The 10,372-nt window shown below is 44.2% G+C and overlaps 1 pseudogene; it reads right to left on the bottom strand.

Annotated features, from left to right (window-relative positions):
* Positions 1-9,258: 9,258 nt before the first annotated feature.
* On the bottom strand, positions 9,259-9,935 carry LOC132229642 (actin-related protein 3-like; annotated as a pseudogene).
* Positions 9,936-10,372: the final 437 nt, after the last annotated feature.

Below are 10,372 nucleotides of genomic sequence, written 5' to 3'. Positions count from 1 at the left end.
AGACTATTAGCTAGAGTATTCATTCCCCAGGGCTGCTATATCAAATTACCACAAACTTGGTGGTTTAAAGCAACAGAAATTTATCCTCTCACAATTCTGAAGGCTAGAAGTTGAAAGCAAGGTGTTGGCAGAGTTGGTTCCTTCTGGAGGCTCTGGGGGCGAAACCATTGCATACCTCTCTCCTCACTGCTAGCGGCTCTCTTTGTTGTTCATTGGCTCATAGATGCATCACTCCAATCTCTGCTTCTATCTTCACATGCCTTCTTCCTTGTGTCCCGTGTCTTACAATTTCCTCTCCCTTCTCTTATAAGGATACTAGTTATTGGATTTAGGGCTCATTCTCAATTCCTAGAGACCCTTTAGTTATTTATATCTGTAAAGACCCTATATCTAAATAAGGTCACATTCACAGGGGTCAGTGGTTAGGACTTATACATATTTCTTTGGGGGAAACTATCAACCCACTGTAGATAGTAAAGGGAGATAAGGTTTGATAAATGAGAGAGGTCTGATTGTGGCAAGTCCTGAATTTTTTAAAAATATTGTATTGGGGATTCCGGTGTAAATATTTCAGTTATCAGTCAAAAAAGGACATATTTGGTGGAACGACTATGGGAGGGGTTCATGTGGGGTCATTTGCATTGAGGACTGAGGATAAATTATTATGAAGGAAAGAAGAGTGACATATATGAGCTGATTAATCTTATGTGTCAACCTGACTGCACATGGGGGGCTCAGATTAAACATTACTCCTGGGTGTGTCTGGGAGGGTGTTTCTGGTTGCGATTAGCGTTTGAATGGGTGGACTCAGTAAAGTGCACTGTCTTCCCGATGTGGGCGGGCAGCATCATTCGATCCACTGAGGTCCTGATACAACAGAGTGTGCAGGAAGGAGGAACTCATCCTTTATTCTCCCTGCTTGCCTGATCGAGCCCAACATTGGTCTTCTCCTGCCCTTGCATTTCAATTTGTAAAAAACCCCCACACCCGCAACACCTCTGCAGCACAATAAGGTGAAGCACAATGAAATGAGAGATGTCTGTATTTGATAAGGGGTTAGTATCCATAACATATAGAGAACTCATACAACTCAATAGCAAAATAGCAAACAATTTAATTTAAAAATGGGCAGTATGTCCTGGTGCTTACTAATAGTTGATTGGGCTTCATCCCAGGCACTGACAGGTTACCAGTGATGTTGTGCTCTCACATAGATGTTTCTCTCTCTCCCTCTCCCTTTTTCCTTTTCTAAAAATCAATACACTATTAAAAATTTAAAAATGTCTATCTTGAATAGACATTTTTCCAAAGAAAATATACAAATGCCCAACAGGTACATGAAAAGGTGCTCAACATCACTAATCATCACATAAATGCAAATCAAAACCACAATGAGATGTTACCTCACACCTGTTAGGATGACTATTGTAAAAAACACAGAAATAACAAGTGTTGGTGAGTCTGTGGGGAAAAAGAACCCTTGTTCACTGTTGGTGAGATTGCAAATTAGTGCAGCCACTATGGAAAACAGTGTGGAATGTTCTAAAAAAGAAAAATAGAAGGAGGGCCAAGATGGCAGCATAGGAAAAGGTAGTACTTGCCTCCTCCCACATCCACATCAAAATTACAGCGAAAACCACAGAACAACCATCGTTCAGGACTGCCTAAAATCTGGCTAAATGGAAGCCCTACAACTAGAGAATTAAAGAAGAAGCCACATGAAGACTGGTAGGAGGGGGGAGGCTTGGAAAGGGTGGTCCGACATCAGGTGTTTTGTTTGTATCTTGGCTGTGGAGGCTCCGCCCTGTGAGGAGAAAGGGGTCCCAGCCCCATACCAGATCCCTCAGTTCAGGGTACCAGTGCTAGGAAGAGAAGTCCCTGTAAAAACCAGCAGGGATTGTGGCTGAGTGACACGGAGTGACACGGAGGTTGCTGGAGTCCCAGGTAGTTACTCTTAAAGGGCAAACAGTGTGGGACTTTCTGAGACCCCCACCCCAACCAATGTGCAGCCCTACCCAAGCTGCTAGCAGTGCTTTTCCATATGAATGGCCTGTCCTGGCTCAGGCTTCAGACTTTCCTAACATCTTTCAAACATGAAGTAGCTGGCCTCAGCATGCCCCATACCTCTGGATAAGTGGCCCCAGGCCCAGCACGAGCAGCAGCCTGCCTTGGTTCAGAGCTTGGCCTCTCCTGGGCTCCTTCAAGCCCAACACAAGTAGCAGCCATCTGCAGATCGCTCTGTAGCTCATGCTGGGTGCCCCCAAGCAGGGCACTGGCAATAGCTGACTTTGCACCTCCCGGGAGGCCCCAGAGCCAAAGCACCCAGTGGTCAGCTTCAGACCACACCAGATTACAACCCTACCACATCCATGAGCGACACACTCAAGGGTCAGACTTGGTGAGCACCAAGCCCCACTGAAGCAAGTCCTGCTCTCCAGGGGCGTCTCCTGCATGGCAGCTCTTCTGCTGTAGTTGCAGATAGTCCTCATAGCCAATTGGCCTGGGGGTCAATCCCTCCCAGTGATGCCAACAGCAATCAAGACTCAACTACAACAGGACAGTGCACCCACCCCGGGGGTGCACCTAGAGTGCCCAGCTGAGGGAGGCTGAGCCACTGGATCCTACAGGGCACCTGCTGTACAAGGCCATTCTACCAATTGCAGGAGACATAGGATCTCCACCTAATACATATAAACAAACACAGTGAAGCAGCCAAAATGTGGAGACAAAGAAACAAGTCACAAATGAAAGAACAGAAGAAATCTCCAGAAAAAGAACTAACTGAAATGGAAGCAAACTCCCAGATACAGAGTTCAAAATAATGGTTTTAAGAATGCTCAGGGGACTTATTAAGAACTTCAAGGAACTTAGTTAGAACATCAGAGACATAAAAAAGGACCAGTTAGAAATGAAGGATATACTATCTGAAATGAATAATTTACAGGGAATCAACAGTAGAGCAGAGGACACCAAAAATCAAATCAGTGATTTGGAATATGAGGAAACAGAAAACACCCAATCAGCAGAACAAAAAGAAAAAAGAATCCAAAAATATGAAGATAGTGTAAGGAGTCTCTGGGACAAAAAGATACAAAATATAAACAATAAAATGGCAATAAATACATGTCTATCAACAATTCAATCTAAAAATTAAAACAAATGAACAAGGACTCTAATGAAAAAAATAAACTGATGAATAAAATAAAACCAGAGGCATGGAAACATGGGACAGACTGACAAAACTCAGAGGGAATGGGGGTAGAGGGGCAGGAAGAGATTAACCAAAGAACTTATATGCATACATGAATTACACATGGACACAGACAATAAATAGAGTGGTGAATGCCTGGGTTGGGGTGGGATCCAGGTGGAGGGGGGAAAAAGATTGGTAAGTAGGAGGAGCATCTGTAATAACTTAACAATAATGAGTTAAAAATTAAAAATAGAACTACCATATGATCCAGAAATTCCACTTCTGGGTATTTATTCAGAGGAAACAGAAACACTAATTTAAAAAGATGTCTGCATCTCCATGTTCATTGTAGCATTACTGACAATAGCCAAGACATGAAAGCAACCTAAATGTTCATCAGTAGATGAATGGATAAAGAAAATGTAATACATATGCATACTGGAATATTATTCAGATGTAAAAAAGAAAATCTTTCCATTTGTGACAATGTAGATGGAACTTGAAGGCATTATGCTAAGTGAAATGAGTCAGACAAAGACAAATACCACACGATCTCACTTATATGTAGAATGTAACAACCAAACAAAAATGAACTAATAGGCCTGGCCAGTGTGGCTCAGTTGGTTGGGCATCAAGCCATGCACCAAAAGGTTGTTGGATTGATTCCCAATCAGGCACATGCCCAGGTTGTGGGCTCAATCCCCAGTGGTGTGTGTGTGTGCATGTGTGTGTGTGTGTGTGTGTGTGCAGGAGGCAGCAGATCAATGTTACCCTCTTATATCAATGTTTCTCTCTTCTCCCTTCCTCTCTCTCTAAAAATCAATAAACTATTTTAAAAAAAATAGGTACAGAGAACAGATTGGTGGTTGCCAGAGGCAGGGGATATGGAGTGGGCAAAATGAGTATAGGTGTTCAGAAGGTACAAACTTCCAGTTAGAAAATGAATAAATTCTGGGGATGTAATGTACAGCTTGGTGACTATCCTATATAATAAAAGGCTAATATGCAAATTGTACCCTCGACCAGGATTTGAACCAGGAGTTTGACCAGGGGGAAGAGCTGTCCAACCTCCCGTATCACCTCCTCTTGGTTGGCTTGGCCCAATCAGCCCAATTGGGGCCGGCTGGACCCTACCCATGCATGAATTCATGCACCAGGTCTCTAGTAGTTAATACTAGTAATACTATATTGTAGATTTGAAAGTTTCTAAGATAATAGATATTTTCATAAGAAAAACATTGATTACTGTGTAGAGATGGATGTCAATTAGACTTATTGTGGTGATCATTTTGGAATATATATAAACTAGAGGCCCGGTGCACAAAAATTTGTGCACTCGGGGGGGAGGGGGGGTTCCTCAGCCTGGCCTGTGCCCTCTCACAGTCTGGGACCCCTCGGGAGATAACGCCCTGCTGGCTTAGGCCTGTTCCCGGGTGGCAGAGGGCAGGCCCAATCCCTAGGTGCAGCCCCTGGTCGGGCTCAGAGCAGGGCTGATTGGGGAGTTGGGGCGCTGCCCCCTGTCATGCACAGAGCAGGGCGGATCTGGAGGTTGCGATGCCACCCTCAGTCATGCTCAGGGTAGGGCTGATTGGGGGGTTGGGGCACCGCCCCGTCACACTCAAGGCAGGGTTGATAGGGAAGTTGCGGCGCCACCCCCTGTCACGCACAGAGCAGGGCGGATCAGGGGGTTGGGGCGCTGCCCCCTGTCATGCACAGAGCAGGGCCCATCAGGGGGGTTGGGGCTCCGTACCATCTCACACACAGAGCAGGGTTGATCAGGGGGTTGTGGCGCCGCCCTCTATCACCAACAGAGCAGGGTCGATCAGGGGGTTGGGGCACTGCACCCTGTCACACACAGAGCCGCAGGGCGATCAGGAGGTTTGGGCGCTGCCCCCTGTCATGCTGATCCCAGTGCCGGGAGGCCTCGCAACTCTGCTGATGCGGGTGCTGGGAGGCATATTACCCTTTTACTATATAGAATAGAGGCCTGGTGCATGGGTGGGGGCTGGCTGGTTTGCCCTGAAGGGTGTCCTGGATCAGGGTGGGGGTCCCCACTGGTGTGCCTGGCTAGCCTGGATGAGGGGATGATGGCTGTTTGCAGCTGGTCACACACCCTTCAGGGTGGGAGTCCCCACTGGGGTGCCTGGCCAGTCTGGCTGAGGGGCTGAGGGCCGTTTTCAGGCTGACGGGTGACTGAAGCTCCCAACTGCTCCTTTTTTTTTTCTTCTTCTTTTTTTTTTATTCTGGGCCAGCTTTAGCTCTGAGGCCTTGGCTGCTGAAAACAGGTTTCTGGCCTTTGTTTACCATCTGTATTTGATACAATGTTGCAGTCCGGCTGGCTGAAGCCCAGCTGAGTAAAGCAGGTTTCTGGGGTTTTTTTAGCTTCTATATTTGCAACATAGTTGCTTAGAGTTGCAGCTGAGAGGCCGGCAAGTCAGGCGGGGAACGTTGGAGTCCTCCATCACTGAAGCAAGCAAGCCTCCCTGTTTGCATCAGCTGCCTGGCTGCCGGCCGCCAGCTGCCATCTTGGCTGGCAGTTAATTTGCATATCTCCCTGATTAGCCAATGGGAAGGGTAGCGGTCGTATGCCAATTACCATCTTTGTCTTTTATTAGATAGGATATCAAATCATTATATTGTACACCTGAAACCAATATACTGCTATATGTTAATTACACCTCAAAAAAAGAGAAGGAAATGAATAGTCCAACCAATATAATGTTATATGTCAATTATATCTGAGAGAGAGAGAGAGAGAGAGAGAGAGAGAGAGAGAGAGAGAGAGAGACAAGGAAATGAATAGCCTACACTATACTGTAGAAGTATTTTAGCAGAAGTGAACACAATAGTAGTTCAGTTTCTTATGTCTGCTTTCTTTCTTGAGGTAAGGAGAATTTATAAGCTGTTAACTTTGTATTCTCTGCGCAAACTGTTGTAAAAGTTTCAAATGTGCATTCAATTTAGTTTTTTTTTTTTAACTACCCAAGATTCTAAAGAGAGGGGAAATATTAGCCAGTAAGATTTATTTCAAGAGCAAGTTTTATTAATTAGAATAGTATTAGCATTGTTCAGTATATAAACTTAATAACTTCTCTACTATAGCCATTTGTCATTTATAAACACCATGTGATTAACCCAAATAATTAACTCTGTATTCCCTTCAGTTCCACTTAGTCAGGTTCAGGGGTAAGCACAGATTTTTCTCTGGCTTGTTTTGTAAAATAACTTCTTACAATTTGCTTTCATATGCATTCACACATATAAAAGAAGTCAAAATAATATATTACAGAGCCTCAATTATTATAAATGTGAAATTTAATTTCCTATCCATAATTCATTTAAATTAATTAACAATTAGGTTATCTTGCTTTTCTTGTAATACATTCCTGAATTACTTTCTTGCCTGCTATAAAATTCTATGAAACCATATATTATATATTAGAAAAACATTATTCTGGATCCAGAGCTCCAGGGGCTTTTTAAGAAAGCAATTTATCTTAAAAAGAACAACCCAAAACACTTATGCTTCAAAGGATACTATCAAGAAAGTAAAAAGACAACTGAAATCATATATTTAATAAGGAAGTTATAACCAGAATATATAAAGAGCTCTTATTCACAATAATAAAAATAAAAATAAAACAATTAACATATGGGCAAAAGATTCAAATAGACATTTCTCCAAAGAAGATATATAAGTAACCAATGACCACAGAAAAAACGCTCAACATCATTAGTCATCAGGGAAATGCAAATCAAAACCACACGAGGTACCAATTCACACCCACCAGGGTGAATAATTAAAATGGAAAAGACAGACAATAAACAAGTGTTGGTGAGGATTTGTAGAAATTAGAACCCTCATGTATTGCTGGTAAGATTGTAAAATGGTGCAGCCACTTGGGAAATCAGATTGGCAGTTTCTTGAGTGATTAAGAGTTCTTATATGAGCTAGCAATTCCACAGCTAGATATATAACCTAGAGAATGGAAAACATGTGTCCACACAAAACTTGTACACAAATGTGCATTGCAGCATTATTAATGACTAGGGGCCCAGTGCACAAAATTCATGCAGGGGGAGCCCAACCTGCACCCTCTCCGATCTGGGAGCCCTTAGGGGATGTCCTACTGACAGCTTAGGCGTGCTCCCCATGGTTCTCTGCTCTCTGAGGACCTGCCTGCTTGATGCCACCACAGGCCCTGGTGTCTGCTCTCTGTGGGGGCCTGCTTGCCCTTCACCGCCAGGGCCAGGGGCAAGCAGGGCCATGCTGTCTGTTCTCTGGCTTGCCGCTGCAGGGGCAAGCAGGGCCCTGGTGTCTGCTCTCTGTGGGGGCCCTGTGGAGGACTGCTTGCCCCTCGCTGCCACGGCCAGGGGAAAGCAGGGCTCTGCTGTCTGCTCACTTGCTGCAGGGGACTACTTGCCCCTCGCCACTGGCAAGGGGCAAGCAGTCCCCCGCAGTCTTCTGTCTGCTCACTCACTGTGGGGGATGTTCCCACCCTGCCCCCGGCTGCTTGTGCATGCGATGGCTTGGAGTGCCTGGGTCCCAAGGATGTTCCTGCCCCGCTCCTGGTGGCTTGGTGCCTGTGTGCATAGGCCCGGAGTGGCCGGGGGTCGTTCTGGGCCTACAGACTCAGAGCGGCCTGGGTTCCGAGGACGCCCATGCCCAGGACCCAGGCTGCTTGGTGCCAGCGTGCACACAAGTGGCTGCCCACCCTCTGCCGCTTGGCGCCTGTGTATGCAAATTAACCTGCCATCTTTGTTGGGTTAATTTGCATACTCACGCCTGATTGGCTGTAGGGCGTCACGAAGGTACAGTCAATTTGCATCTTTCTCTTTTATTAGTGTAGATAACCCCAAAGAGGAAACAACCCAAATGCCTGCCAATTAATGCATGGATGAATAAGATGTAGTGTATCTGCACAGTGGAGTATTATTGGGTCATGTTATGGACTGAATGTTCATGTCCTCTGAAAGTCATGTGCTGAAGCCCTTACCCACCTGTGCTGATATGAGAAGCTGAGGCTTTTGGGAGGTAATTGGATTTGAATTAGGTCCTGGGAGTGGAGCCCCCATACTGGGATTAGCACCCTTGTAAGGAAGGGAAGGTTCACCTGAGCTTCTTCTCTCTGCCATAGGAGGACATAGTGAAAACGTGGCCATCTTCAAGACGAGGGGAGAGCCCTCACTGAGAGCCAAATTTGGCAGCAACTCAATGGACTTCAGAGCCTCCAGAACGATGAGAAATAAAAGTGTTCACTCTATGGTATTTTGTTATAGCAGCTTGAGCTGACTAAGGCAGTGAAAAGGAATGAAGTACTGATACATGATAAACCTGAAAACATAATGTTAAGCCAGATACAAAAGACAAAAAAAAAAAAAGCAGTAGCACTCAAATCACCTAGTAGAGATTTGATTGGACCGCAGCATTGCCAATCATTTCTGCCATAGGAGAGATTCTGAGAGAGATCAGAACCTCTCCCTTAGAAGCAGACAATAGCACACAGCACTGCCTGTGTTTGCCTCTCACACTTCGGACATGGCACCTGCTTACACATATGAACCAGGAGGATATCTCAGTGAGCAGAGGCTGAAACTGGTGTTGTAATACCTGAATGTTGTGAGCAATGCTTTTTAATTTTTAAAAAAGTGGTCCAACAGTCTCGTCTTACTTAAAATTTTTTTTTTTTAGCAAGAAAAAGAATGCATGTAATTAGACAATTCAACATACTAGTTTTTTCATTCTAAAAGCACTTGCAACAAAAATCAATTTCCTTTTTTGGAGGATGGTAGCAATTAATAATTATTGGAATCCCTTGTCCTATGAATGAGTAATGGCAAGTGTCATGAGGCCACTTAAAATATTTATTTGTTTCATTGTGGTAACATACATATAACATAAAATTTACTATTTTATTCATTTTTAAGTGTATTATTTCAGTGAAATTAAATACATTCACATTGTTGTGTATGAGGCTATGTTTTGAAATTTATTTTTTACTTGGTCCCTTTTTTCCCTTTAAAATATGAAAGCCACACTCAAAGTCCATGCACATCCAGTTCGGTTAGGTCAATATTTTTGTAGAGAGAGTGACATTAAAAAGATAATTTTGAATTACTTCATCACCTATTTCTTAGGTAGGTGGTATGAAGTCTGGATTAGCAAATTCCTGAAGAAAGACTTCAGGATCTGTCATAACTAACGTCAATGGAAAATTCTTTCTTTGAAATCGCCTTGAATTCAGTATACTGTTTAATCCACTTGGCCCACGTGTGTGATACTTGTTAAATTCCTTTACTAAATCTGGGCAGACATAACTGTAGCACTGCTTTACTTTCATAGCTGTTTCCAGGGACTGCTCTGGAGCTACTCCTACTTCTCGGCCTCAGCAGTCACTGAGTGAAATATGTTGCAGCTGCGTTGTGATTGACATGTGCTTTCCACAGCTGCCAATCACACAGCCTTCAGCCCCAGGAGGAACTTGAGTGACACCATCTTTACTCTCTGGTACCATACTAGTCACTAGCAGTTTTCCTACTTGTCTTGATGCTCAGGATGCCATTAATGCAAAAACAGCCTGTATGGCTATGCAGAAGCCTGAAGTACTGAAGGACTCAACAGCGTTTCAGCAGTATGTTCTGTTTTCTTGATTATCTAGGGGAGGTTTAAGCAAAAGAAAGTAATGACCTTCAGGTTCCGCTTTAAGTATTTAAAAAACACTTGCTCCACGAACCTTTCCATCAGGTCAGACTTCAACTATACCATGTGGACTGGCCACTTCCTGCTACATGGGGCCTTTTCTAACTTCATTCCAATAAAGAAGTCAAGGACATCACTACTTCCATCACCCTTTTTTAGGCTCCATTGCCTACTGTTTTTGACTCCTGGGTTGCAATACATGAAAGGATAATAAACTGTGGTCTGTATTAGCATCATGTTCCAATTTTGTACACTCAGTGCCATGTCCCCCGTCTTCATTTTCTCCTGCCCTTTCTGCTATTATTGTCTGGTCTGCTGGCTCGGGTCCGAGATAGGTGATATGGTATAGGGGCTATCTAACCCTCCATAGTGGGGTTACCCTCTCCTACAAATTTTCCCTCTAATACTGCCTTTCCCCAGAAAGCCAAGATGACCATAGGTGCCCACACCCTCGTCAGGCCCAGGCTGGTGCACACCCA

This window comes from Myotis daubentonii, chromosome 3, assembly GCF_963259705.1.
Source record: "Myotis daubentonii chromosome 3, mMyoDau2.1, whole genome shotgun sequence".
In the NCBI taxonomy this organism is placed as follows: Eukaryota; Metazoa; Chordata; class Mammalia; order Chiroptera; family Vespertilionidae; genus Myotis; species Myotis daubentonii.
Note: the sequence above shows the minus strand (reverse complement) of the source record. Positions and strands in the feature narration are given on the sequence as shown.